Genomic DNA, 27269 nt, shown 5'->3' on the forward strand with positions numbered 1-27269 from the left:
AGTTTCACAGGTCAATTAATTGCATTGAAAAGAAGGCCATTGTCGACCCACGAGGCAGGTATATCTTTTTACATCTTCGAGTTGATCAACAAGAGATGATCTTTGCCTTTTTTTTTTATGTCCCTCCCCCCTTCAAGAGCTATATCTTTGAACTACTTCTAATATTTTTAAAGGGACGGGAGGATCTTCCACTATATGTATTGGGAGATTTCAACTGCCCCATGGATTTTGTCAGGGATAAGTGGAACAGGGGGGCATCTCAAAATGCCTCGTGGATTGACCTGGAATTTTGTAATTTATTGGCATTAAAATTTATTTCAAAAAATCTCTTATGGTAGTAGAACAGTATCAGATCATGTTCCATTGATGATGCATATTAAAGTGGAAGAGCGGTCTTTCATTTGAGGAAAAGTGGAAGTAAAGCCTTTCATTTGAACCACTTCTAACATTTGGCTTTCAATTATTGATTTATTTATTTACTTATATAGCCTTTCATTTGAACCACTTCTAACATTTGGCTTTCAATTATTGATTTATTTATTTACTTATAAAGCCTTTCATTTGAACCACTTCTAACATTTGGCTTTCAATTATTGATTTATTTATTTACTTATATAGCCTTTCATTTGAACCACTTCTAACATTTGGCTTTCAATTATTGATTTATTTATTTACTTATAAAGCCTTTCATTTGAACCACTTCTAACATTTGGCTTTCAATTATTGATTTATTTATTTACTTATATAGCACCTACAGATTCCGCAGCGCTTACAATTATGGGGTACAAACAAAGCCAAGTATCAGACATAAAATTACACAATAACTATTCAAACAAGAGGTGTGGGGATATATTGAGGATATGTTGAGGCCAATTAGAGAATGTTATAGGCCTGTCTGAAGAGATGTCTTTTTAGGCCACGTTTGAAACTATGGCTGTTGTTGTTGAGTCTGAGGGATTGAGGGATAGCATTCCAGAGAATGAAGCAGCACGAGTGAAGTCTTGGAGACGGGAGTGAGAAGTTCGCATTATAGAAGATGTTAGTGTGAGGTCATTAGCAGATCGGAGAGAACGTGTAGGATGGTAGACAGAGATGAGAGAGGAGATGTAGGGAGGTGCAGCATTGTGGAGAGCTTTGTGTGTGAGACTGAGGATTTTGTACTGTATTCTGGACTGAATTGGTAACCAGTGTAGTGACTGGCACAGGGAGGAGGCGTCGGTGTAGCAGCTGGAGAGGAAGATGAGTCTGGCTGCGGCATTAAGGATGGACTGGAGAGGAGAGAGTTTGGAGAAAGGAAGGCCTATTAGTAAAGAGTTACAGTAGTCGAGGCGGGAGTGAATCAAAGCAATAATGAGAGTTTTAGCAGTTTCAGTAGTGAGAAACGGGCGGATTCTTGAAATGTTTTTGAGATGCAGGTGACAAGAACGTGAAAGAGACTGAATATGGGGAGTGAAAGACAGATCAGAGTCAAGTATAACTCCAAGACAGCGAGCCTGCTGCCCGGGAGTTATGGTAGTACCACATACCGAGATGGAAATGTCAGGGTTAGGTACAGTATCAGTTGATGGAGAAAAGACAAGAAGTTCTGTTTTATAAACATTTAGTTTCAGATATAAAGAGGACATGATGTCTGAGACGGCAGAGAGACAGTCACTGGTATTCTGTAGGAGTGCGGGGGTGATGTTGGCGGAGGAGGTATAGAGTTGGGTGTCATCAGCGTAGAGGTGGTACTGGAAACCAAATCTACTGATTATTTTTCCAATGGGGGATGTGTAGAGTGAAAAGAGTAGAGGACCCAGGACCGATCCCTGGGGAACCCCGACAGCAAGGGGAAGAGGAGAAGAAGTAGAGCCAGAAAACGAGACGCTAAAGGAGCGGCCAGAGAGATACGAGGAAAACCAGGCGAGAGCAGAGTCCTTGAGACCGATGGAGCGGAGACTACTGAGGAGGAGTTGGTGATCCACAGTGTCAAAAGCCGCAGACAGGTCCAAGAGAATCAGTAAAGAGAAATTGCCATTTGATTTGGCCATCAGAAGATCGTTAGTGACTTTGGTTAGGGTCGTTTCTGTAGAGTTAAGATAGCGGAAACCAGACTGTAAGGGGTCAAGGAGAGAGTTCTCGGAGAGATAGCGGATAAGGCGGGAGTAGACCAAGCGTTCCAGGAGTTTGGAGATAAAGGAGAGATTTGAGATGGGTCGATAGTTGGCTGCACAGGACGGGTTAAGAGACGTTTTTTTCAATAGTGGGGTTATGATAGAGTGTTTGAAGGAGGAAGGAAAGACCCCAGAAGAGAGGTTAAAGATTTTAGTTAGGTGACAGCTGATAGCAGGAGAGAGAGACTGGATGAGGTGTGAAGGCATGGGGTCACTAGAGCAGGTAGTGGGGCGGGCGGAGGAGAGGAGCCTGGAAACCTCACCCTCCGTTACAGGCTCAAAAACAGAGTGATGAAGAGTAGACGTGGCTGGGAATTGGATCAGAACTTTTAGGGGACTGGGAGAGGATTTCATCACAAATGTAATCAATTTTAGTTTTGAAGTATTTGGCCAGGTCTTCAGCACAGAGATCAGTGATTGGAGTCTGTACTTTAGGCCGAAGGAGAGAGTTGAACGTGTCAAAAAGGCGTTTTGGGTTGTTAGACAGAGAAGAGATGAGGGAGGTAAAATATGTTTGTTTGGCGAGATGAAGAGCGGAGTAATAGGATTTAAACATGAATTTATAGTGCAGATAGTCTGAAGAAGTCTTAGTTTTTCTCCACAGACGTTCAGCACACCTAGAGCATCGCCTGAGAAAGCGGGTTGTTAGCGTGTGCCAGGGTTGCTGCCGTCCGTGTCGTGAGGTTCGTGTTTTGGAGGGTGCCATTTGATCCAGGGTAGACTTTAGGGTGTCATGGTAATGTTTGGCTGCTAGATTAGGGCAGGAGAGAGAAGAGATTGGTGATAGTGAAGATTGTAGAATGTCTATAAATTGACTGGTGTTTATGGCACGCAGGTTTCTGTAAGTGTACAAGGTTGGAGTGTCTAGAAGAGGATAGGAGTTACTGATAGAGAAAGAGAGAAGGTTGTGGTCAGAGAGCTCAAAAGGAGAATTGGTGAATTTAGAGACAGAGCAAAGTCTAGAGAAGATCAAGTCCAGTGTATTCCCATCCTTGTGTGTGGGAGAGTCAGTAAGCTGTCAAAGGGCAAAGGAGGAGGTTAGAGACAGAAGTCGAGAGGCAGAAGTGGAGTTTGGGGTATCGATGGTGATATTAAAATCACCCATGATGAGTGTAGGTGTTTCTGAGGAAAGAAAGTGAGGGAGCCAGGTGGCAAAATGATCCAGGAACATTTGGGGAGAACCAGGAGGACGATAGATGACCGCCACTCTGAGAGACAATGGGCGGAAGAGCCTGAGGTTGTGGACCTCAAAAGAGGGAAATATGAGTGAGGGTAATGGGGGGATGACTTGAAAAGTGCATTGTGAGGCTAGAAGCACCCCAACTCCTCCACCATGCCTGGTGTCAGATCTAGGGGTATGGGAAAAGTGAAGGTCACCATAAGATAAAGCAGTGAGAGAAGCAGTGTCAGAAGGTTGTATCCATGTTTCTGTGAGAGCCAGCAGATTAAGAGAATTAGTGAGAAATAAGTCATGAATCTGGGTGAGCTTATTGCACACAGATCGAGAGTTTAGAAGAGCGCAGTTGAAGTTTGTAGTGGTTCCACAAGAGGCAGGTAGTGTAGAGCAAATATTCGTGAAAGGTGGGCCAGGGTTAGGAGCAATGTCCCCAGCAGCTAAAAGCAGAAGAGAGCAGATGGCTGGGTGAAGTAATGAAGCGACTTCTGTGCTGTACCATGGAATGAGGTGACTTTGGGTGGTTTATGATGGTGAGCAGTGCATGCGAGCAATACATAGGTGAGGGAAGGAGGCAAGGACAGATGTATATAGAGTCCACCGGAGAAATCGGTGGGGGATATAAGAGAAAATGTATCGCAATGATGTAAGTAATAAGCGAGTGCATGTTTGTTTTTTGTTTTTTTTTTCTGAAAAAGAGTGACTTACTTTTGTAGTTATAATGTTGAGTTAGTTCCCTTTTGTTCAATTCTGGTATAATTCTTGATGTCACACTTAAGAAGCACTTTAGATGGCAGTTTTCGATGGCATCGTTGAATGTCTCCAGACCTAAGGTCTAAGACCTATAGCCTCTGTTATATAGTGCTAGAAAAGCCAGATAATTGGCAGAGGAGTGCACTCAGGTGTGAAACAGGGTGGGGAGCAATAAAGTTTGGGGAATAACGTTAAGAAAAAATAAACAGTTTGGGATCACTCAGGGGAAATAAATTGAGATCAAACAAAATAGAAACACTTGCCAGATAACAGTAATAAATATACATGACAATGCAATGATGGGGGAATGGGAGTACACAATCACAAGATGAGTGACATACCAGGTTGATTATTTAAATACAGCTAAACAGATATGCAGTGGTGAGAACAAATGATGGTGGTAGTTGTTCAAGAAATGAATGACGACATACAGCTAATGGATGTAATACAGCTTCTTTACCGTGAGGACTGTGAATTTATGGAACGGTCTACCTCAGGAACTGGTCACAGCAGGAACAATTAACAGCTTTAAAACAGGATTAGATACATTCCTGGAACAAAATAAGATTAATGCTTATGAAGAAATATAAAATCTCATCCCTTCCCCAATATCGCGCTACACCCCTACCCCTTAATTCCCTGGTTGAACTTGATGGACATATGTCTTTTTTCGACCGTACTAACTATGTAACTATGTAATTGATGGAAAAGATCACATTTTAAAGGAATTAGGCTGGAACTCCACTGAGTTTTTTTTTTGCAAAAACACCTTAAAAAACGCCAATTTTCCCGCACAGCGTTTTTTCAGTGAAAAAACGCTGCGTCCAGATGTTAGCTGCAAGTCAATAGTAAACTGAAAAATGCCAGATGCACTTGGCGTTTTTCCGTTTGGCGTTTTTTTTTTTTTTATCCTTTTGGAGTTTTTCATCAATTTCGGGCTCAGAGGCTGGATTTTCAAAACACCCGACAAAACCTAGTTTGGCGTTTTTTGCCCTGAAATCGTGGCGTTTTCCTCCCATAGATGTCTATGGGAGAGCAAAAACTGCAAGAAAAAAACGCCATGTTGGTTTTAAATTTTGCATTTTTGCAGGCGGTTTTTATTCTGTTTTGGACTTTAGCGATCCCAAAAAATAATGGAGATACCTTTTTAATAAAAATTTCGTAGGGTACCATAAAAATTTTTTTTATAAAAAAGATACAGTAGTGATTGAAAAAAATTGTATCTTACGAAATTTATATTTTTTATTACGAAATGTTTATAAATTTTTAAACATCGATCAATTTATGTAGGCAGGTAAAGCATTAAAAATTTAGGCGACAATAATAAAAATGTAGTGTGTGTGTGTATGTGTTTTTCACTTTATACTTTTTAAAATTTTTTAGGTAGTACTACTACTCCCAGCATGGAACACACTGTTCCATGATGGGAGTAGTAGTACCTGTACTAATAGACAGATCGCCTGTTGCGATCCTCCTGTATAATGTATAGATGTGGCCACTCTTCTATGGTCCCCTGCACTGCCGTATATATACACCTATTCATATTTCCCGCAGAGAGCTGTGATTGGCCAGCTCTCTGTGAGAATGTGTATATATATGGCGTGCAGGGGACCATAGGAGAGCGGCCGCCCGCATCTATACATTATACCGGAGGATCACAGCGGGTGTCAGGTGTGATACCGGCTGTGATCTTTCCTACTACTACTCCCAACATGAAGAATACTCTGCTCAATACTAGGAGCTGTAGTACCTGCATTAATAGACAGATCGCATCATGTGTCAGAAATTACACTCGCTGCGATCTGTCTATTAATGCAGGTACTACAGCTCCCAGCATGGAGCAGAGTGTGCTCCATTTTGGGAGTAGGAGTACCTGCAGGTAAGAACAGATCACAGCAGGTATCACTACTGACACCCGCTGCAATCGTCCTGTCTATAGCAGAGATGGAGCGGCTGTATACATCGCTCACATCCCTGCTCTGCACTATACTCCGGGCCGGCCACTCACTCATTCATATTTTCCTCAGAGCTGTGATTCGCTGCAACCATCTGGCCAATCACAGCTCTGGGTGGAAAATATGAATGGCCAGTGATGTGAATAGAACATCACTCAGAGTACAGAGCAGAGGTGCGAGCACTGTATAGAGCCACATCTCTGCTATATTATGGCTATATTATGACACCCGGAGCGATATGTCTATAGTACAGGTACTACCACTCCCAGCATGGAACAGTGTGTTCCATGCTGGGAGTAGTAGTACTACATAAAAAATGTGGGGAAAAAAGTTAAACACACACACACTTTATAAAAACATTTATTAAAATTTTGTTAGAAAAAATAAACATTTAGTTAAATACATTTTTACATCCCTACTGCATCTTTTTTTTTGGTACCAAACTATTTTGTAAAAAATAAAACGCCAAAGGGGCCAAAAAAGGCAAATTACACAGAAAGGTAAAAACGCAAGACAAAACGCCAGAAAAAATGCCAAAACGCAGGGAAAAACTGTGGCAGTTTTTCTGGCGTTTTTATGCCACAAAAATCGCAGGGCAAAAATCTCTGTGGAGTCCTAGCCTTAAGGTTATTTTTTAAAAGCAAGACTGGTTCATCATCCCCTCAAATAATTAATTTGGGACACCTGTAAAGTGGTCCTGAGGGGCCATTTTATTCGAGAGATTTCATATAAAAAAAAAATTAGACAAGAGGAAGAGGGCTTAAGACAGAATGCTAGGCATGCGGAAGAAGAGCAAGTGTTGGACCCTGGGCCTGAATCCCAAGATGAACTTTTGACTTTAACCCCTTAAGGACCAGGCCATTTTACACCTTAGGACCAGAGCGTTTTTTGCACATCTGACCACTGTCACTTTAAACATTAATATGTTTTTTCGTGACATATTCTACTTTAACATAGTGGTAACATTTTGTGGTAACTTGCATAATTTCTTGGTGAAAAATCCCAAAATTTGATGAAAAATGTTAAAATTTTGCATTTTTCTAACTTTGAAGCTCTCTGCTTGTAAGGAAAATGGATATTCCAAATCATTTTTTTTGATTCACATATACAATATGTCTACTTTATGTTTGCATCATAAAATTGACGTGTTTTTACTTTTGGAAGACACCAGAGGGCTTCAATGTTAAACAGCAATTTTACAATTTTTCACAAAATTTTCAAACTCACTATTTTTCAGGGACCAGTTCAGGTTTGAAGTGGATTTGAAGGGTCTTCATCTTAGAAATTCCCAACAAATGACCCCATTATAAAAACTGCACCCCCCAAAGTATTCAAAATGACATTCAGTCAGCGTTTTAACCCTTTAGGTGTTTCACAGGAATAGCAGCAAAGTGAAGGAGAAAATTCACAATCTTCATTTTTTACACTCGCATTTTTTAATTTTTACAAGGGGTAAAAGGAGAAAATTCATACTTATGTTTGTAGCCCATAAGTAAGTAAGTTCTCTCAAGTAAGCACATACCTCATATGTCTATGTAAAGTGTTCGGCGGGCGCAGTAGAGGGCTCAGAAGAGAAGGAGCGACAAGGGGATTTTGGAGAGTACGTTTTTCTTAAATGGTTTTTGGGGGGCATGTTGCATTTAGGAAGCACCTATGTTGCCAGAACAGCAACCCCCCCCCCCCACATGGCATTCCATTTTGGAAACTAGACCCCTTGAGGAACGTAACAAGGAATAAAGTGAGCCTTAATACCCCACAGGGGTTTCACGACGTTTGAATATGTAAAAAGAAAAATTCACTAAAATGTGTGTTTTCCCCCCAAATTTCGCATTTTTGCAAGGGTTAATAGCAGAAAAGACCCCCCAAAATTTGTAACCCCATCTCTTCTGAATATAAAGGTACCCCATAAGTGGACCTGAAGTGCACTACGGGCGAACTACAATGCTCAGAAGAGAAGGAGTCACATTTAGCTTTTGGAGAGCAAATTTTGCTCGGGGGGGCATGTCACATTTAGGAAGCCCCTATGGTGCCAGGACAGCAAAATAACCCCCACATGGCATACCATTTTGGAAACTAGACCTCTTGAGAAACGTAACAAGGGGTACAGTGAGCATTTACCCCCCACTGGTGTCTGTCAGATCTTTGGAACAGTGGGCTGTACAAAATGTTTAATTTGCACAGCCCACTGTTCCAAAGATCTGTCAGACACCAGTGGGGTGTAAATTCTCACTGCACCCCTCATTACATTCCGTGAGGGGTGTAGTTTCCGAAATGGGGTCACATATGTTTTTTTTTTTTGTCAAAACCGCTGTAACAATCAGCCACCCCTGTGCAAATTACCTCAAATGTACATGTGCACTCTCCCTTCTGGGCCTTGTTGTGCGCCCCCAGAGCACATTGCGCCCACATATGGGGTATCTCCGTAGTCGGGAGAAATTGCATTACAAATTTTGGGGGGCTTTTTTCCCTTTTGTCAAAATGAAAAGTATAGGGCAACACCAGCATGTTAGTGTAAAAAATAATTTTTTTTACACTAACTTTAGACCCCAACTTCACCTTTTCATAAGGGGTGAAAGGAGAAAAAGCCCCACAAAATTTGTTCCCGAGTACGGCGATACCCCATATGTGGCCCTAAACTGTTGCCTTGAAATATGACAGGGCTCCAAAGTGAGAGCGCCATGCGCATTTGAGGCCTGAATTAGGGATTTGCATAGGGGTGGACATAGGGGTATTCTATGCAAGTGATTCCCAAACAGGGTGCCTCCAGCTGTTGCAAAACTCCCAGCATGCTTGGACAGTCAACGGCTGTCTGGAAATACTGGGAGTTGTTGTTTTGCAACAGCTGGAGGCTCCATTTTGGAAACAGTGGCGTACCAGACTTTTTTCATTTTTATTGGGGAGGGGAGGGGGGCTGTGTAGGGGTATGTGTATATGTAGTGTTTTTTACTTTTTATTTTATTTTGTGTTAGTGTAGTGTAGTGTTTTTAGGGTACAGTCACACGGGCGGGGGATTACAGCGAGTTTCTGCGAATTTGAACTGCCGAACAAAATTTGCTGCATCGCAAACTTGCAGCCTGATACTCACTGTAAGCCCCCTGCCCATGTGAATGTACCCTGTACATTCATGGGGGGGGGGGGGGGGAACCTCCAGCTGTTGCAAAACTACAACTCCTAGCATGCACTCCCTAATACGGTGCATGCTGGTAGTTATAGTTTTGCAACAACTGGGGGCACACGGGTTGGGAAACACTGAGTTAGGAAACAGACAATGTTTCCCAACCAGTGTGCCTCCAGTTGTTGCAAAACCACAACTCCCAGAATTCTCAGGCATGCTGGAAGTAGTAGTTCGGCAACATCTTTAGAGCCAGATGTTGCCGAACTTCAACTCCCAGCATGCTTGGAGTTGTAGTTTTGCAACATCTGGAGGACTACAGTCTACAGACCACTAATACAGTGGTTCCCAATCTGTGCCCTTCCAGATGTTGCAAAACTACAACTCCCAGTATGCCAAAACTGTCCAGGCATGCTGGGAGTTGTAGTTTTGAAGGGCCAGATGTTACAGAACTACAACTCCCAGCATGCCTGGACAGTAAGGGCATGCTGAGGATGTGTAGTTTTGCAACATCTGGAAGGGCACAGTGGTCTCCAAACTGTGGACCTCCAGATGTTGCAAAACTGCAACTCCCAGCATGCCCAGACGCCAAGGGCTGTCTGGGCATGCTGGGAGTTGTAGTGTAAGGGGACCAGATGGAGCAGTCCAGATCGCTTTACAGCGGTCTGGACTGCTGCAAAGGTCCCGCAACACCTCCGAAGATCCACTCACCTGTCACCGCCACCGCCGTCTCTGGGTCTTCAGGGACGAGGTAAGTACCGGGGCCGGGCTCCAGCAGTCCCCCGTCCCCCGCTGCGTCCTCCGGTCTTCCTCCCATTCTCTCCGGACTTCCAGGACCCGGGCAGGGCGGGAGGAAGTAACCGCCCCCCCCCCTGCGATTGGTCGGTTAGGAATTGCAGGGGATAGGAGGAGGTGGCAGGCTTGCCACCTCGCTTCTATACTTCAGCATGGTCCTGGCTGTCTGTGACAACCGGGATCATGCAAAATTACTGGGCGGTCGGGTCCCAGAGACCCGATCAGCCCGGTAACGTCGCAGATCGCAGGGGCGATTTCCCTCGCGATTTGCGACGATCGCCGACATGGGGGGCAGACCTGGCCCCCCTCGGCGTTTGCCCTGGATGCCTGCTGAAGCATTTCAGCAGGCATCCGCTTCCAATCTCTGCCCGGCGCGCGGCAGGAAACGGAAATCGCCAGGACGTATGAGTACGTGCCTGGTCCTTAAGACCCAGGGCGCAAGGACGTACTCATACGTTTTTGCATTTTCGTTTTTTGCTCCCTAAAAAAATAATAACTTTCAATTTTGCACCTAAAAATCCATATGATGGCTTATTTTTCGCACCACCAATTCTACTTTATAATGACATCAGTCATTGTGCCCAAAAATCTACGGTGAAACGGAAAAAAAAATCATTGTGAGACAAAATTGAAAAAAAAAACGCTGTTTTGTAACTTTTGGGGGCTTCTGTTTCTACGTAGTACATTTTTCGGTAAAAATGACACCTGGTATTTATTCTGTAGGTCCATACGGTTAAAATGATACCCTACTTATATAGGTTTGATTTTGTCGTACTTCTGGAAAAAATCATAACTTAATGCAGGAAAATGAATACGTTTAAAATTGTCATTTCTGACCCCTATAACTTTTTCATTTTTCCATGTATGGGGCGGTATGAGGGCTCATTTTTTGCGCCGTGATCTGAAGTTTTTAACAGTACCATTTTTGCATTGATAGGACTTATTGATCGTTTTTTCATGATATAAAAAGTGACCAAAAATGCACTATTTTGGACTTTGGAATTTTTTTGCGCACACGCCATTGACCGTGCGGTTTAATTAACGATATATTTTTATAATTCGGACATTTCCACACGCGGCGATATCATATATGTTTATTTTTATTCACACTGTGTTTTTTTTATGGGAAAAGGGGGGTGATTCAAACTTTTAATAGGGAAGGGGTTAAATTATATTTATTCACTTTTTTTTTTCACTTTTTTTTTGCAGTGTTATAGCTCCCATAGGGACCTATAACACTGCACACACTGATCTTTCACATTGATCACTGGTTTCTCATAAGAAACCAGTGATCGATGATTCTGCTGCTTGACTGCTCATGCCTGGATCTCAGGCACTGAGCAGTCATTCTGCGATCTGACAGCGAGGAGGCAGGTAGGGACCCTCCTGCTGTCCTGTAAGCTGTTCGGGATGCCGCGATTTCGCCGCGGCTATCCCAAACAGCCCACTGAGCTAACAGGCATGGTTTCAGTTTCACTTTAGATGCAGCGTTCAACTTTGAACGCCGCATCTAAAGGGTTAATAGCACGCGGCACAGCGATCAATGCCGCGCGCTATTAGCCACGGGTCCCGGCCGTTGTTAGAGGCCAGGCCCGACCCACTATGACGCGGGGCCACGCCGTGGCCCCGCGTTATAGATTGGGAGCGGACACATGACGTTCCAGTACGTCATGTGTCCTTAAGGGGTTAAAGGCCCAACACAGGCTCTTCTTTCAGGGGCAGAGTTGGTTCTGTGAAGGGGTCGCCCGGGTAAGCTCTTAGCAAATGTTATTAATGCTCAACAACAGAAGACTCATATTAGGGCCATTCACACCGAGAGGTGAGGTGACTAATCAGCAAGAGCAGATTCAACAAACAAATAATTAAACAATATTTTAAGGATTTATACACCTCTGAGGACCCAGGGAATGAGTTACTCATAAATGATTTTCTTTTCAAAATATGAATTAACACATTTAGATCCAGAAGAGATTGAAGCCATAAATAGCCCTCTTACAATCCAGGAAATTTATAAGGCCTTGGCAACTATGTCGAATGAGTCAGTCCCTGGGTCAGACGGCCTTCCCTTTGGATATATGCAGAATTTGGGGAGGTGCTCCTGCCGGCTCGCTTAAAAGTATTTAATGAATCCTGTATTACTAAGTCTCTACTACTGACTATGCGCAAAGCGAACATAATTTTGCTGTTAAAAAAAGGGGAAGGACCCTCAAAGTAGACTCATATAGACCCATCTCTCTGTTAAACTCAGATGCTAAAATTATTGCCAAGGTATTGGCGAAGAGATTGACCAAGGTCTGTAACAAAATTATCGGAGCAGACCAAACTGGCTTTGTTCCGGGTCATAATATTCATGATAATTTGTTTAAGTTGTTTGTTAATATTCAAATGTCGGGGGAGGGCTCCGATCAATCCTCTCGATAATCACCATGAAGGCCTTCGACAGAGTGGATTGGAGCTACCTCTGGTGAGCGATGGAGAGGATTGGTTTGGGTGGTAAATTTCACGATCATCCCTCAGCACGAGTTATAGTTAATGGGAATCAGACAGAAACATTTAATTTGGAGAGAGGGACTAGACAGAGGTGTCCTCTTTCCCCCCTTCTGTTCTTTTATATATTGTACCCCTTGCAATAGCTATTAGACAGACAGAGGAGATAGGGGGGTTCAGTATTCATGGGAAAGATTGCAAACTTTTGCTTTATGCAGATGATTTGCTCCGTACTCTTCAAAACTCTAAAAAACTCTAAAAAAAAAAGAAAAACATCCCGAAAGCCATGCAGTTAATTGAATGTTTTGGGAATTTCTCTGGGTTGAAGGTCAATTGATCCAAGTCGAGTCTATTGCCTTTTGATACAGTAAGCAGTGGAGTAGTGGCCGGGTTGAAAGTCCTTGAGCCTGATAATACTATTGAGTATTTTGGGATAATAGTCGGAATTAACCCAGGCCTTTTTCCTGAACAGAACCTATATCCTTTGTTAAATAAAATAAAAAATAAAATTGATACATGGCTTAGACTTCCCATTGCAAAGGCAGATAGGGCCTCTATCATTAAGATGATATTACTCCCACAGACTCTTTTTGTATTAAATGCATCTCCTGTATGGGTATCAGAAAAATGGTTTCATGCTCTTATTTCTCTGGGGCAGGAAACACACTAGAATGAAATATGTTTCGCTAACATTAGCTGAGCACGAAGGGGTATTTTTTGGCACTAAAATTGCTAAATATTATAAAAATCGAAAAAAGGAGATTTTAGGAGAGTACATTCACACCCCCTTGTTTACTTAATGAGAAGGCCTTCTGTCTCTAAACCCATGTCACAAATCTGCAAAATGTTGGGTCTCAAAATATCGAGAAACTTCCAAGAAGTTATCAAGGGAAGATGGGAAAGGGAGGTTGTCTAAAAAGTACCTATCACCATCTAAACTTTCCCTAATCCCCCCTTCCCATCTGTCCCTGACTCTAACTTAGTCTATCCCTGCATTTATTTTGCTTTAAAACCCCCCTAAAAATACCTTTTTTCTATGCTCTTCAGTAGCTCAGTTGAAGGCACAGAGCAGGGGAGGTTGTCATAGCAATGGCAAGTCCTGAGGAGAAAGAGATAAGCAGTGCATATATAATTAGCCATGTGGAAAGTGGAGAGAGGGGGAGAGGAACTGAGAAAAAGAGAAGAGAGAATGTATCCTCTCTGTTCGCTCCCTGCTTGTGTACGAGCAGCTGCGCTGAGCTGATTTCAGACTCACTCACTGAGTCCAAAATGCTTGCTGACAGGATTGCTAGGGAGACCCCTAGTGGAGAAGTTTTTAAAGTTAAAAAGAAACATGAAAGAAGGAAACATTTTTAAATAAAAGCAATAAAAAAGTTGTTCAGTAGGGCTTTAGCTTTAATATATAAAAAGTTTGTTTCATGAGAGGTACACTTTAACCCCTTAAGGACTCAGCCCATTTTGGCCTTAAGGACTCAGACAATTAAATTTTTACGTTTTCATTTTTTCCTCCTCGCCTTCTAAAAATCATAACTCTTTTATATTTTCATCCACAGACTAGTATGAGGGCTTGTTTTTTGCGCGACCAGTTGTCCTTTGTAATGACATCACTCATTATATCAACCAAAAAACACTATTTTTGTGGGGAAATTAAAACGAAAAACGCAATTTTGCTAATTTTGGAAGGTTTTGTTTTCACGCCGTACAATTTCTGGTAAAAATGACATGTGTTCTTTATTCTGAGGGTCAATACGATTAAAATGATACCCATTATTATATACTTTTATATTATTGTTGCGCTTAAAAAAAATCACAAACTTTTTAACCAAATTAGTACGTTTATAATCCCTTTATTTTGATGACCTATAACTTTTTTATTTTTCCGTATAAGCGGCGGGATGGGGGTTCATTTTTTGCGCCATGATCTGTACTTTTTTTTGATACCACATTTGTATATAAAAAACTTTTAATAAATTTTTTATAATTTTTTTTTTAATAAAATGTATTAAAAAGTAGGAATTTTTGACTTTTTAAATTTTTTTTCGTTCACGCCGTTCACCGTACGGGATCATTAACATTTTATTTTAATAGTTCGGACATTTACGCACGCGGCGATACCAAATATGTCTATAAAAAATGTTTTTTTACGCTTTTTGGGGGTAAAATAGGAAAAAACTGACGTTTTACTTTTTTATTGGGGGAGGGGATTTTTCACTTTTTTTTTACTTTTACTTTTACATTTTTTTACACTTGAATAGTCCCCATAGGGGACTATTCATAGCAATACCATGATTGCTAATACTGATCTGTTCTATGTATAGGACATAGAACAGATCAGTGTTTTCGGTGATCTTCTGCTCTGGTCTGCTCGATCACAGACCAGAGCAGGAGACGCCGGGAGCCGCACGGAGGAAGGTGAGGGGACCTCCGTGCGGCGTTATGAATGATCGGATCCCCGCAGCAGCGCTGCGGGCGATCCGATCATTCATTTTAATCGCGAACTGCCGCAGATGCCGGGATCTGTATTGATCCCGGCACCTGAGGGGTTAATGGCGGACGCCCGCGAGATCGCGGGCGTCGGCCATTGCCGGCGGGTCCCTGGCTGCGATCAGCAGCCGGGATCAGCCGCGCATGACACGGGCATCGCTCCGATGCCCGCGGTTATGCTTAGGACGTAAATGTACGTCCTGGTGCGTTAAGTACCACCTTACCAGGACGTACATTTACGTCCTGCGTCCTTAAGGGGTTAAACAGATACCTGGGGTAGAGCGATCACAAATTTGAAATTCACCTCATACAACAAGGCACATGTTAGTGTAGTTCATAATATAGTGTCTGTACCTGTGTGTGACTGTTTTCGTACAATTCTTATGTGATTTTAACCCCAATATTTATTTTTAACAGAATACAATATGACTGTTGTCTCAGATTTTTCCCAGGTTGCAATGTGGCCGAGACCTGACCTCACTAGTCAGGTGATGACGGTCTGCTTCAATGGGTGGAGGGATCAATTGGTGGGAGAGAGATTAATCTGCAACTAATGCAACAGCTATAGGCACCCCAATTGAAAACAACAGGTCTTTTGAATGGATGCAGCTCATTTATGTTTCAATGGGTGGGGTGGCTGATGTGTGGGATGGAGTAAAATGGAATTATGGCATTTGTAGGCAAGAAAACTCAAACAGGAAATACCAGTTCACAAAAAGCTAGCCACAGTGTCATGTAATCTCACAACATAGCCACTTGGCCCCAAGACAAGCATGGATCCTTCCTAAGCATGTCCATTACTGTCTGGCAGGTAGGTACTAAAACCATCTTATGGTGGATAACCCCTTTAATTAGATTATTTATTTATGCGAAGTTGCTGATAGTCAGAAAATGGTTTGATAACAATCCCCCGCAGTTACAACATCGGCTGGTTTTCATATATAAGATACGCAACTACGAAAAGATATTAGCAAAGAAATCTAAGAGAAAGGATATCGAGTTTCATAGAATTTAGGCCAAGTGACAATTTTCCTGTTTTTTTTTTTTCATCTGATCCCTCTGGGGTAGGTTGGGTGGGCTGGGGAATAATAAGTTTCCTATTTTCCATCTGGATGATTTGTTATTCTTTTGTAATCATGTTATAAAATAGAACAAATAAAGTTCCCACATAGACTATAACAGTGATCTTCTCAGTGCTGTCAGTAATAGCACCCACATACAGTATACTATAACAGTGATCTTCTCTGCCTTTCAGTAAAAGCGGTCATTTTTTTTCTTTACACAGTAATAGTTTTCCTCTTAATGCCCCACACTGTAATAATGTCCCTTTTGTACCCTTTACAGTGTAATAATGCACACCTTTGTGCTCCTTACAGTACTACAGATCACGTTGCAAAAAAATAAGCCCTCATACAGCTCTATATGGAAAATAGAAATAGGTCAGAATAGGGCGATTTTACACAAACTTATTTTGTTAAAAAGTCAGCGTTTTTTTAAATCAGTACAATAAGAGAAATACACATAACATGGGGATCTTTTTTTTTTAATCATATTGAGCCAACAGAATAAATAGAATGTCAGTTTTACTGCAAAGTGCACTGCATAAAAACTAAAATCCTCCAAAATTTGCAAAATTGGCGTTTTCTTTTCAATTTCCCCACAAAATTATATTTTTTTTGGTTACACAATTAGCGGTACAAAAAAACAAGCCCCATATGGGTCTGTGGATTGAAAAATATAAGTGATGGAAAAAATCTTAATTAGCTTAAATAACCCCCACAATATCTGTTACTGCTTCCGCAGCGATATATGTGTTGTAAGTAATTAAATAATTTAGCACCCCCTCTCTCTCTCTATACTTTCCCCTATTACCTTTTCCTTTCTTTATCCATTGCACAGAGCCCATACACAACACAGACTTACTATGTATCGGCCAAGACCTGGGATGACATCTTTAGGAGTCCTAGCCTATAGGACTCATCTCAGGTCCTAGCAGGTACAAAGTAAGTCAGTGTGGGATGTCCATGGGCTCTGTGCAGGCTGGACAGCTTTAGGGCTATACCAACACCCCTGTAACGCTGGCCCTGCTTCCACCCCATGCTCATGTTGGAGATGTTGAGCTGACATTGGCACATTCATCTACATCTTTTAGAAAAGGCCCCCTTATAGCTGCTTTTGGATGATTGTCATGAACTTAATTGAAGACCTATTTCATTTTAACATCCTCCTTGACCCTTTTATTTATTAATTGACTCTTACTGACCTAAATGGTTGGGTAAAAGCATCCAACAAGCTGTTTTAGCAAGTTTGCACAGCTGGAAAATCTTTTAAAGCATTTGTAAGATAATGGAAACAAATGGTTCTCTATCTTAAATGGATCTTAATATCATACTTTCAGAAAATCCGCTTATTGGTGTATTTGACAGCATCTCTCAACAAGACTTAAGGCTTAACTCTATATTGAATTCTTTCTTATGGCAACTTGAGAATGATGTGATTCAGTGCATGTTATACTCTTTTCCTATATTTTTGCTTTTGTCTTTCCATTAATTGTTTTGGTTCTCTTGGTCCTTAAGGAGTTAAAGAACCAAAACAAATTAATGGAAAGACAAAAGCAAAAATATAGGAAAAGAGTATAACACTAAAGACCAAGCCTGTTTTCTCAAATCGGAGATGTATGACTTTATAAGAGAATAACTCTGGTAACGTTTTGCCAATCACGATAATTTTGACACTTTTTGTCACAAGTTGTACTTCATGTACATAGTAAATGTTTTTTTGCTATTTTAACATTAAAAGGTTGCATATATTTATACTTACTGAGCAAATAGTTTATAGTTTCTGAGGTCTTTATCTTTTTAATTAACATTTTAAATTAATTAGAAGCATAACAACTTGACATTTTAAACATTTAGGACATTTTTAAAGTTTTTTTTGTTTGTTTATGCTATGCAAGGTATGCAGAAACTTAGAGGTGGTAGAGCATATGAATCCCCCAACCCCCCCCCCCCCAAATGACCCCATTAAAAAAATAGACCCCTGAAGGTACCGTATTTATTGGCATATAACACACATTTTTTAGGCAAAAATTTTTAGCCTAAAGTCTATCTGCGTGTTATACGCTGATAAACTTAAAAAATGCGAAGAAGCCGCTGCAGTTCAATGATTTAAAGCGGGCACTTTAAATCAATTAACTGCAGCGGCTTTTGCGGAGCCAGAGACCTGCTGTCGCTGCCCGCTTCTCTGCTCCTGCCTATCCTGTGGTCCTGAGACCACCGCCGCCATGGCCCCATTGCCTCCCCCATCCCTGGTTTTAAAATTACGGTACCTGTTCCCGAGGTCCGCGCTGCTTCTGGCGGTGTCCTGCGCTGTTGCTATGCACTGCGCAATGACGAGTGACGTCTTCAACGCGACGTCACCGTCAGTGGCCCGGCGCACAGTGACAGCTAAGGACGCCTCCGAAGTCAGAAGCAGCGTGGACCCCGGGAACAGGTAATTATAAAAACGGGGATGGGGGATGTAATGGGGCAGCGGCGGCGGCAGTCTCTGGATAGCCAGGGGGAGAGAAGCAGGGGCAGCAGGACTCTAGACCACGCAAAAGCCGCTGCTATCAGGGTATACACATGCACACACACGCACCCTCATTTTACCAAGGACATTTGGGTAAAAAACTTTTTTTACCCAAATATCCATGGAAAAATGAGTGTGCGTGTTATAGGCCGGTGCGTGGTATACCCCAATAAATACGGTATTTAAAAAGGGGTATAGTGATAATTTTAAACACCATAGTTTTTTTTGGCAAGAATTATTACAAAGTCAGTGTTAAAAATTTGAAATTAGCTTTTTTCCACAAATGCATCAATTGTGGGACAAATTATTTGTACATTGCTTCTGATATTGAAAGAAATACACCCTATATTTTATTGAGTTGTTTGTCCCGTGTTTGGAAATACCCATGCTTAGGTCATATTTGGTCCCTTGGCCACGTGGCAGGATCCAGGAGGAGAGCAGCGCCATTTGGCTTTGAGGTCATCATTTTAGGCCGAAAGGATTATAGGCTGCACTTCATGCCTGCAAAGGCTTTTAGCTGGCAAAACCATACAGAACCCCCACAAGTGACCCCATTTTGGAACACACACCCCTAAAGTATTCACCTAGAATAAAAAAGTGAGTACTGTGGGGCATATCTTTACTACATTGCGCCTGAAACCAGTAATTCTATTTCCTAGTAGTCACGACAGCACCACAAGAGAGATGGACTCCTCCCCTTGGGACAGGAAACCAAGAGTACAAAAGAAAGTACATAATTCCTATGCCTCAGTGAAATACCGAGACCTAAGAAGCATCCTATAAGTGGTTAGCAAGCAACAATAATTATAAATTTATCACTTTCTATCAGAGAGTAACACAAAGAAAACAAAAATACTTTTTTTTGTATGCAACACCGCAGTGAATAACACCTACGTAAACAGAAATAAGAAAATAAGGCTGGTAATAGGCCATGGTGCTGTCGTGACTACAAGGAAATAGAATTACCGGTGACTGATTACCGGCTTTCCATCTCGTCACGACAGCACCCCCAAAGAGAATACCACAGAAATATTAGGGAGGGACCACCACCTGCAAGACCTTGCGCCCAAAAGCCAGAGAGGATAGTTCATCAACATAAAGCCTGTAATGGAGAAAAAAAAATGTGAGGAGATGACCAAGTGGCTGCCCTACACATTTGAGAAATAGAGGCACCTCTTTTTACTGTCCATGAAGAAGCGACTGCTTGAGTGGAGTAGGCCCTCAGGTTAGGCGGCGGCGGCAGACCTGCAGTCAGAGTAAACTGCGACAATAGCGTGTCTAACCCACCCAGCAATAGTGTCTCCCCTGACCATATCTCCCTTTTTGGGACTAGCTATCTGAGCAAACAATCTATAAGACCTTCTGAAGTCATTAGTTCTTTTGATGTTCTCTAGAACACATCTGCTGACATCTAACATGTGAAAATCCTTCTCCCCTTCAGTAGATGGATTGGCACAGAAAGTAGAAAGCACAACCTCCTGTGTCACATGAAACGCAGAGACTACCTGGGGAAGAAAAACAGGGTCAGATCTCAAAATGATTCTATCAGCTAAAATCTGCGTGTAGGGGGCTCTGATAGATAAAACCTTTCTGGATGTAGTAATAGCTACCAATAAGGCCATCTTATGGGCTAAAGATCTCAGAAGAATAGAAGACAGAGGCTTAAATGGTTCCCAGCTGAGGGTATGGAGGACCTGAGTGAGATCCCAAGCTGAAGAAGCCTGCGGACTGGACTTAAAGAATCTCACAATCCAGGGATGGTTAGTAATTTTTTGCCAGTATAGTGCCCCTAGAGCAGCCACATGTACTTTGAGAGTTGCTGCTTTTAACCCATTAACGACGAGCGCTCTAAATGTACGGCACTGCTAAGTGTCACTTCAAGCACAGCACCGTACATTTACGGCGCTGCATTCCTTGATACCCGTGTCTCCGGACGCGGTGATCGGAACGGGATGACTGCTGAAATCTATCAGCAGCCATCCCGGCACTGCCCCCCTTGTCGACAATCGCCGGTCCGAATCATGGCTTTTCCGGGCTGATCGGGTCTCTGGTGACCAGATAGCCCGGAAAATAGGGATGATCAAAGACAGCTCCAATCTTGACAGGGACCGGCGCCGAAGACCCACTTACCGATCCGGAGGCTGCGGGCGATGGAGATCGGCGGGCGGCGATGTCGTGCGGCTGGATCATACGGAAGCCGGTGAGTTCCGATGGGGTATTTACGTACTCAGGAGAAATTGCCTAACAAATTTTGAGGGGCTTTTTCTCCTTTTACCCAGTATGAAAAGGTAAAGTTGGGGGCTACACCAGCATGTTGCCCCATACTTTTCATTTTTACGAGAGGTAAAAGTAAAAAAAAAAGACCCCCAAAATTTGTAACGTAATTTCTCCTGAGTACGGAAATATCCCATAAGTGCTCTGCAGCCGCACAACATGGCTCAGAAGTGAGAGCGCATTATATACATCTGAGGTCTAAATAGGTGATTTGCACAGGGGTGGCTGATAGTTACAGCGGTTCTGACATAAACACACAAAAAAAAATCACCCATATGTGACCCCATTTTGGAAACTTCATCCCTCACTGAACGTAACAAGGGATATAGTGAGCCTTAACACCCCACAGGTGTTTGACAAATTTTCGTTAAATATGGACGTGAAAATGAAAAATCTGATTTTTTTTTCACTAAAATGCTGGTGAAAAAGACCCCCAAAATTTGTAACACCATTTTTTCTGAGTATGGAAATACCACATATGTGGATGTAAAGTGCTCTGCGGGCACACTACAGGGCTCAGAAGAGAAGGAGCCATTGAGCTTTTTGAGAGAGAATTTGGCTGGAATTGTATGCCATGTGTGTTTACAAAGCCCCCATGGTGCCAGAACAGCGGAACCCCCCACATGCGACCCCATTTTGGAAACTACACCCCTCAACGAATGTAATAAGGGGTACAGTGAGCATTTATGCGCCACAGGTGTCTGACCGATTTTTTGAAAAGTGGTTAGTGAAAATGAAAAATTTAAATTTTTCATTTCCACAGCCCACTGTTCAAAAAAATCTGTCAAATGCCAGTGGGGTGTAAATGCTAACTGCACACCTTATTAAATTCTGTGAAGGGTGTAGTTTCCAAAATGGGGTCACATTGGGGGGGTCCACTGTTCTGGTAGCACGGGGGCTTTGTAAACGCACAAGGCCCCGGACTTCTATTCCAACCAAATTCTCTTTCCAAAAGCCCAATGGCGCTCCGTCTCTTCTGAGCATTGTAGTTCGCCCGCAGAGCACTTTACATCTACATATGGGGTATTTCCATACTCAGAAGAAATTGTGTTACAAATTTTGGGGGGCTTTTTCTCCTATTTCCCCTTGTAAAAATGAAAAATTTGGGATAACCTGCATATTAGTGAAAAAAAAATGTCATTCTCACGTCCAACTTTAGCGAAAATTCGTCAATCACCTTTTTTTTTTCTGTTCTGGCACCATGGGAGCTTTCTAAATTACACATGCCCCCCAAAAACCATTTCAGCAAAATTCGCTCTCCAAAATCCCACTGTCGCTCCTTCCCTTCTGAGCCCTCTACTTCGCCCGCAGAACACTTTACATCCACATATGAGGCATTTCTTTACTCGAGAGAAATAGGGTAACAAATTTTCGGATTGGACTGGGATGCCTGCTGAAATCATTCAGCAGGCATCCCGTTCAAAGGCCCAGGGGGGTAATCAGACCCCCCCATGTCGGCGATCGCGCCAAATCGCAAGTGAATTCACACTTGCGATTTGCGCGATTCCGGGTCATTACGGGTCTATGGTGACCCGGAATAGAAGGGGGATCCCTGCTATTAGTGGTCTAGACGCGATCACCAATAGCAGATCGGGGGCGGTAGGGTTTACTTTCGTTTTCCCCGTCCTGCCCACCCACAATAGGCGGGGCAGGACGGGGAAACCCGACAGGGACCGGCGCCGGGCGATGGAGATCGGCGGGCGGCGACGTCGTGCGGCTGGATCCTACGGAAGCCGGTGAGTTGCCTAGCGACATCTGGAGGGTACAGTTTGAGACCATTATACAGTGGTCTCTAACTGTAGCCCTCCAGATGTTGCAAAACTACAACTCCCAGCATGCCCAGACAGCTGTTTGGGCATGCTGGAATATGTAGTTTTGCAACAGCTGGAGGGCTACAGTTTGAGACCACTATCTAATGGTCTCTAAACTGTATCCCTCCAGATCTTGCAAAACTACAACTCCTAGCATGCCCAAACAGCTATTTGCTGTCCGGACATGCTGGGATTTGTAGTTTTGCAACAGCTGGAGGACCACAGTTTGGAGATCACTTTGCAGTGTTCTCTAAAACTGTAGCCCTCCAGATGTTGCAAAACTGCAAATCCCAGAATGCCAAACAGCTGTCTCAGGCATGCTGGGAGTTGTAGTTGCGTACCTCCAGCTGTTGCATAACTACATCTCCCAGCATGCCCTTTGGTGATCAGTACATGCTGGGAGTTGTAGTTTTGCAACAGCTGGAGGCACACTGGTTGGAAAATACTGAGTTAGATAACAGAACCTAACTGAAGGTTTTCCAACCAGTGTGTCTCCAGCTGTTGCAAAACTACAACTCCCAGCATGCACGGTCTGTCAGTACATTCTGGGTACATTTTGAAACTGCTGGAGGTTTGCCCCCCCAGGTGAACGTACAGGGTACATTCACATGGGCAGGTTTACAGTAAGTTTCTTGCTTCAAGTTTGGGCTGCGGCAAATTTTTTGCCGCAGCGCAAACTCCTAGTGGGAAACTCACTGTAACCCGCCAGTGCAAATGCACCCTAAAAACACTACACTACACTAACAAATAATAAAGGGTAAAACACTACAGTACATATACACCCCCTTACACTGTCCCCCCCCCCCCAATAAAAATGAAAAACGTATCCTACAGCAGTGTTTCCAAAACGGAGCCTCCAGCTGTTGCAAAACAACAACTCCCAGCATTTCTGGACAGCCACTCACTGTTTAGGCATGCTGGGAGTTTAGCAACAGCTGGAGGCACCATGTTTGGGAATCACTGGTGTAGAATATTCCTATGTCCACCCCTATTCAATCCCTAATTTAGTCCTCAAATGCGCATGGCGCTCTCTCTTCAGAGCCCTGTCGTATTTCAAGGAAACAGTTTAGGGCCACATATGGGGTATCTCCGTACTCAGGAGAAATTGCACTACAAATTTTGGGGGGCTTTTTCTCCCTTTACCCCTTATGAAAAGTTGGGGGCTACACCAGCTTGTTAGTGTAAAATAATAAAAAATTTTACACTAACATGCTGGTGTTGCCCCATACTTTTTATTTTCACAAGCGTTAAAAGGAAAAAAAGACCCCCAAAATTTGTAACGCAATTTCTCCTGAGTACGGAAATACCCCATATGTGGTCGTAAAATGCTCTGCGGGCGCACAACAAGGCTCAGGAGTGAGAGCGCACCATGTACATTTGAGGCCTAAATTGGTGATTTGCACAGGGGTGGCCGATTTTACAGCGGTTTTGACATAAATACCCACATGTGACCCCATTTTGGAAACTGCACCCCTCACGGAATGTAATAAGGGGTACAGTGAGCATTTACGCCCCACAGGTGTTTCACAGATTTTTGGAACAGTGGTACGTGAAAATGAAAAATGTAATTTTTCATTTGCACAGCCCACTGTTCCAAAGAGCTGTCAAACGCCAGTGGGGTGTAAATACTCACTGCACCCCTTATTAAATTCTGTGAGGGGTGAAGTTTCCAAAATAGGGTCACATGTGGGGGGTCCACTGTTCTGGCACCACGGGGGGCTTTGTAAACGCACATGGCCCCTGACTTCCATTCCAAATAATTTTATCCCCAAAAGCTCAATTTTATCCCCAAAAGCTCCTTCTCTTCTGAGCATTGCAGTGCGCCAGCAGAGCACTTGATGTCCACACATGGTATATTTCCATACTCAGAAGAGATGGGGTTTCAAATTTTGGGTGGCATTTTGTCCTATTACCCCTTGTAAAAAACTTTTAATTTGAGGGAAAACTAGCATTTTAGTGGAAGAAAAAAAAACATTTACACATCCAACTTTCACGAAAAGTTGTCAAACACCTGTGGGGTGTTAAGGCTCACTGGACCCCTGGTTACGTGCCTTGAGGGGTGCAGTTTCCATAATAGTATGCCATGTGTTTTTTTTTTTTTTTTTTTTTGCTGTCCTGGCACCATAGGGGCTTCCTAAATGCGACATGCCCCCCAAAAACCATTTCAGCAAATTTTGCTTTTCCAAAGCTAAATGTGACTCCTTCTCTTCTGAGCATTGTAGTGTGCCCGCAAAGCATTTTACATCCTCACATGAGGTATTTCCATACTCAGAAGAGATGGGGTTACAAATGCTGGGGGTCATTTTGTCCTATTATCCCTTGTAAAAAATCAAAATTTGAGGGAAAACTAGCATTTTAGTGGAAAAAATTATAATAATTTTCACATCCAACTTTAACGAAAAGTCGTCAACCACCTGTGGGGTGTTAAGGCTAACTGGACCCCTTGTTATGTGCCTTGAGGGGTGTAGTTTCCAAAATAGTATGCCATGTGTTTTTTTTTTTTTTGCTGTTCTGTCACCATAGGGGCTTCCTAAATGTGAGATGCCCCCCAAAAACCATTTCAGAAAAATGCACTCTCCAAAATCATACTGTCGCTCCTTCCCTTTTGAGCCCTCTACTGCGCCCGCCGAACACTTGACATACAAATATGAGCTATTTTCTTACTCGAGAGAAATTGGTTTAAACATTTTAGGAACATTTCTCTCCTTTTACCCCTTGTAAAAATTCAATAACTGGGTCTACAAGAACATGCAAGTGTAAAAAATGAAGATTTTGAATTTTCTCCTTCAATTTGCTGCTATTCCTGTGAAACACCTAAAGGGTTAACAAGCCTTTTGAATATCATTTTGAATACTTTGAGGGGTGCAGTTTTTATAATGGGGTCATTTGTGGGGTATTTCTAATAAGAAGGCCCTTCAAATCCACTTCAAAACAGAACTGGTCCCTGAAAAATTTCGATTTTGAAAATTTTGTGAAAAATTGGAAAATTGCTGCTGAACTTTGAAGCCCTCTGATGTCTTCCAAAAGTAAAAACATGTCAACTTTATGATGGAAACATAAAGAAGAAATATTGTATATGTGAATCAATATATAATCTATTTGGAATATTCATTTTCCTTATAAGCAGAGAGCTTCAAAGTAGAAAAAAAAGCAAAATTTTCTTTTTTTTCATCAAATTTTGGAATTTTTCACCAAGAAATGATGCAAGTATCGACAAAATTTTACCACTAACATAAAGTAGAATATGTCACGAAAAAACAATCTCGGAATCAGAATGAAAGGTAAAAGCATCCCTGAGTTATTAATGTTTAAAGTGACAGTGGTCAGATGTGCAAAAAATGGGGCCGTGTCGTACAGTGAAAACTGGCTGGGTCCTTAAGGGGTTAAGGACCACGGGTTTTTCCGTTTTTGCACTTTCGTTTTTTCCTCCTCACCTTTTAAAAATGATAACCCTTTCAATTTTGCACCTAAAAATCCATATGATGGCTTATTTTTTGCGCCACCAATTCTACTTTGCAGTGACATCAGTCATTTTACCCAAAAATCTACGACGAAACGGGAAAAAAATCATTGTGCATGAAATTGAAGAAAAAACACCATTTTGTAATTTTGATGGCTTCCGTTTCTATGCAATAAATTTTTTGGTAAAAAAATGACACCTTATCTTTATTCTGTAGGTCCATACGATTAAATTAATACCCTACTTATATAGGTTTGATTTTGTAGTACTTCTGTAAAAAATCATAACTACATGCAGAAAAATGTATACGTTTAAAATTGTCATCTTCAGACCCCTATAACTTTTTTATTTTACCACGTATGGGGCGGTATGAGGGCTCATTTTTTGCGCCGTGATCTGAAGTTTTTAGCGGTACCATGTTTGTATTGATCAGACGTTTTGATTTTTTGCGCATACGCCATTGACCGTACGGTTCAATTAATGATATATTTTTATAGTTCGGACATTTATGCACGCGGCAATATCACATATGTTTAGATTTATTTGTATTTACATGTTTTTTTTATGGGAAAAGGGGGGTGATTTGGACTTTTATTAGGGAAAGGGTTAAATGACATTTATTAACTTTTTTTTACACTTTTTTATGCAGTGTTATAGCTCACATAGGGGGCTATAACACTGCACACACTGATCTTATACATTGTTCACTCCAAAGCCATAGCTTTGCAATGATCAGTGTTATCGGCGGTCGATTGCTCAAGCCTGCATCTCAGGCTTGGAGTAATCAATTGCCGAAGGGACATGCTGGAGGAAGGTAAGAGGACCTCCACTCATGTCCCAGATGATCAAGACACCACATTTTCACTGCGGTGGTCCCGATCAACCCTACTGAGCAGCCGGGAAGCTTTCACTTTTGTTTTAGACGCGATCTTCAACTTTGAACACCGCGTCTAAAGGGTTAATAGCGCGCGGCACTGCGATCCGGGTCCGGGCTTCAGTGACATGCCGGGACCGACCCGATATGACACGGGGTCACCGTGTGACCCCGCATTATATCGCGGGAGCTGGCCAAGGACGTAAATATATGTTCCTTGGTCGATAAGGGGTGCAGTTCTCATAATGGGGTCCTTCATAGGGTATTTCTAACATAAAGATCCTCAAATTCACTTAAAAACTTAACTGGTCCTTGAAAAATTCAGATTTTGAAATTTTCATGAAAAATTTGAAAATTGTTGTTAAAC

At 42.3% G+C, this 27269-nt stretch overlaps 1 protein-coding gene across 4 annotated transcripts in view; it reads right to left on the reverse strand.

Annotated features, from left to right (window-relative positions):
• Window positions 1–27269, reverse strand: part of NTPCR (nucleoside-triphosphatase, cancer-related) — a 265027-nt gene that overhangs the window by 6327 nt on the left and 231431 nt on the right. The window contains exons 6-7 of one of the 4 annotated variants that reach the window (XR_008891423.1): window positions 13457–13528; window positions 4541–4631 (exon numbers count right to left, since the gene is read on the reverse strand). The exons of 2 other annotated variants lie outside the window; for them this stretch is intronic. The gene's annotated coding sequence lies outside the window, so the exon portion shown is untranslated. The remainder of the gene's footprint in view (window positions 1–4540; window positions 4632–13456; window positions 13529–27269) is intronic. One more of the 4 variants, XR_008891424.1, reaches the window with a different exon arrangement.

Source organism: Hyla sarda, chromosome 3 (genome assembly GCF_029499605.1).
Source record: "Hyla sarda isolate aHylSar1 chromosome 3, aHylSar1.hap1, whole genome shotgun sequence".
NCBI lineage: Eukaryota > Metazoa > Chordata > Amphibia > Anura > Hylidae > Hyla > Hyla sarda.